Here is a 3,631-nt window from a genome sequence, read left to right as displayed (position 1 = left end):
GGGGAGGGGTTTGTGCAGAAAACAGAGGGCTGCTCTCTGCTTCCTGAGATTCAGGCACTGTCCAGTAGAATTGGGGCATGAGCCCCATAAGGACACCCCTGCCCAGAGCTTTCAAGTATTTCTCTAGAGACCTGGCAATTTATGTAAATTCCCAAAGACTCTGGGTGAAGCCAGGAGAGTTCCCAGATATGCTGGTATGACAGGCTGTTTGTGCAAGCTCTCAGAGACTCCATGATCTTGAAAGTACATGATTTCTTCTTGGGGTAAATCTAGCAGTTTGTGTTCTGCTATCTCCAGCTCGCTGTTTTCTTCTTTTCCAGGACAGGGCCTCTCCACCTTCCCAGCTCATTCTTCTGCTCATGAGCTGAAGGCCGTAGGCAAGCATCATCCATGGAACCTTCCTCTCCTGCCATAATTTAATTTCCATAGATAAGAATGAAAATAAGCAAGAAGAAGGAAGAAAATGGAAAACAAATAAAAAATAGAATGAGGGAGAAAGAAATTAAATGTATCAAGGAAATCAATAATAAGAACAAAATAAAGGCTTAGACAATGGGGGCTGAACACAATGGGGTCATATTGAGCCACTGTGTGCCTTGGCAGTTTAAACAGATACACTTATCCTGCTAACTTAGCTGGGATATTCAGCAGCATGTATTCACAAAGTTTGGATTCGTAGCTAGCTGCATCTTCTTTATACTGCTTTCTCGGTCCCCATCACCAGCACTGGTTTCTTGGCTCCTGAAAGATGGGAAGCAGAGAGGAAGCACGCACCATACATGTGCTTTGAGAAGGAGGGGGGACTATGGACTCATGGACTATATTTCTCAGCATTGCGCAGTAGTTGCTTCAACATTATTTTGGTAATTGCTGTGGAAAATGTCTTTTTGAAGAGTAATAAAAGAAATATTCTTTTTGGAGGAGGTGCTCTCACAGGAGTTTTTGGTCTTTCCCAACTGGCTGAATACAGAAAGAAATAGTTAGTGTTAATTATGAAAAAGCAGAAGAACCTTCAAGGCAAACTATCCAATATGAACTTCCATTAAGAGAGGCTCAGCTCTTAGCTCTAGAAAATACCAAAGAATTTGGTGTCTTTGTTATTAGCAGAGGAACAACAGGATGTGGGTGTACTTAAGATGCAGTTTCTCGAGGTTTAACAACAGTCCTTGTAGAGAAAGATGATTTCTCATCTGGGGCCAACAGCAGAAGTACTAAGTTGATCCAAGGTGGCATCAGATACCTTCAGAAGCCATCAAGAAGCTGGATATTGAGCAGTATAAGCTAGTTAAACAAGCACTTCATGAACATATCAATCTGCTAGAAATCGCTCTTCATTTGTCTTCTCCATTGCTTTATTACTGGAATGGAATAAAAGCATATGACCTTATCCTTGTAGCTGGAGGTCAATGTCTGAAAAACAGTCATGTCCTCAGAAAATCTAAAGCCTTGGAATTTTTTCCAGTGCTGAAGAAAGACAGGTTTGTAGGAGCCAATGTATATTATGATGACTTCTAGATAAGAGTGGTAAGCCCCATGGAAGACACTGGAGATTATTTTCAACAAATGAGGGACATCAAGAGCAAATCATGGATGAGGAAACCATAATCACTCCATTGGGCAGAGCATTGTCAAATCTGATAACAAATTTTATCTCTCTGTTCTTATAGTATTCTACTTTACAACATGTCTTTCTTTTTTAACAAGAAAGCTCTGATATAAAGTATGTTTATTTCTCATTTTCTGAAGGCAAAGTATTTTCATAGGATTCACACAGATGGGTCAATTGACTGGCCATGTACTGCTCAAAGTCACTTCCCAAGCTTAAAGTTGGAAGATAGAGCTCAGTGTTTCCCAGCTCTCTCCTAGCCAGTCAGATTTTCAGGATATCCATAGTGTGTAGGAGATAGATTTGCATACATTGCAGACCAAGGGTGTACAGATTTGTCTCACGCACATTTGTTGTGGCAATCTTGGGGACCTGAATGGTTGGGTGTGCCTCCAGGAGAGGGTTGGGAAACCCTATCCTGGAGTGGAGGAGTAACCTAGTAGTTAGAGCAGTAGGCTGAGAAGCAAGGAAGCCAGGGTTCAGGTCTCACTACCGCTTCTTGTGACCTTGGGCAAATCACATCACCCTCCATTACCTCAGGTAAAAACTTAGACTGTGAACCCTCAGGGTACAGGGAAAATACCTACAGTACTTGACTTACAATGAAAAGGTGTGAGCTAAATATACTAAGGGGGTCATTTATCAAAATGCGATAAGGCGTTTTTGCATGCGTTAAGGGCTTATTGCATGCGAAAACGTGTTTAATGCATGCAATAGCACCATATCGTATGGTGCGATGCAAATTCAGAAAATAGGAGGAGTTAGGGGTGGAGAGTGGGCTGGGTTAGCCTGTCTGCAAAGAGCTATTGCACAGCTGTAATGCTGATTTGAACTATACCTCTTTGTGTGATAGCTGCTGTGACTGTGTGGTAAGGTTTCATTGCCCTTTGTGATGTTTCCTGTAAGGCCTATTTCAGCTGAATTGATGGGTCAGAGAGAGAGGGAGGGAGAGGGAGAGAGAGAGCCTGGCCATAATATCATGGCCAATAGGTAGGTATTGTATCCCTATGGTAGGCCCACCTAGTAACTCGAGGTGGGTTTTCAGTAAGAGTGTAGTGGGTTAGGGGCCACTTTGACATTCCACATGACACCTACGAACAGAACAGTGGTCTCATGAAGATTTGATGACCTTTGGAGTGAGGAAACTCACTCCAAGATGAGATTTGGGCAAGGTTCTCTCAACCTAGCTTGATGGACTCTCTACCTGGGTAACATCAAGCTAGGTTGAGAGAACCTTGCCCAAATCTCATCTTGGTGTGAGTTTCCTCACTCCGAAGGCCATCAAATCTTCACAAGGGACCACTGTTCTATTCGTAGGTGTCACGTAGAATGTCAAAGTGGCCCCTAACCCACTACACTCTTACCTAAACCCCACTTCGAGTTACTAGGTGGGCCTACCATAGGGATACAAATACCTACCTATGGGCCACAATATTATGGCCAGGCTCTCTCTCTCTCCCCCTCCCCCTCCCCCTCTCTCTCTCTCCCCCTCCCCCTCCCCCTCCCCCCTCCATGTCTGGGACCATTAACAATAGTCCCCCAGTGGTTGAATGCAGGAAATACAACAGGTCTGGCACTTATTGCAGAATCTGAAAATGTATCACAATTTGCACTAACTTAGCTCTTCACACAGGTAATTAGTACAAATTGCAATAAATGCTATATTAGCATAAAACACACCCCTTTTGCTATCACATGCAGTACTTACCGCATTTTGATAAATCCAGGCCTAAATATACCTAGCTCTCTTAAAATTATTCAGATAAGTTTATCCAGCTAACTTTAGGACAGTCCTGTGGCCTGACCAGAGTTAGCCAGATAAGTTACCTGGCTATCTCTGCATATCAGAGTTAGCTGGATAGCTTATCCGGCTCACTCAACTCCTCCCCAATCCACCCATTCCCCACCCTTGAGTTATCCAACTAAAACCTTAGCCTGATAAGTCACTTATCCAGCTAAAGGCCAAATTTTAAAATGGCCGCGCATGTAAAACTCAGCACCGCGCGCATTTTCAAAAAGGCCCAG

General features: G+C 43.3%; 1 pseudogene; it reads left to right on the top strand.

Moving 5' to 3' along the window:
• The first annotated feature begins 779 nt into the window (after positions 1 to 779).
• On the top strand, positions 780 to 1,515 carry LOC115095057 (annotated as a pseudogene).
• The last annotated feature ends 2,116 nt before the right edge of the window (positions 1,516 to 3,631 follow it).

This window comes from Rhinatrema bivittatum, chromosome 1, assembly GCF_901001135.1.
Source record: "Rhinatrema bivittatum chromosome 1, aRhiBiv1.1, whole genome shotgun sequence".
NCBI lineage: Eukaryota > Metazoa > Chordata > Amphibia > Gymnophiona > Rhinatrematidae > Rhinatrema > Rhinatrema bivittatum.
Note: the sequence above shows the minus strand (reverse complement) of the source record. Positions and strands in the feature narration are given on the sequence as shown.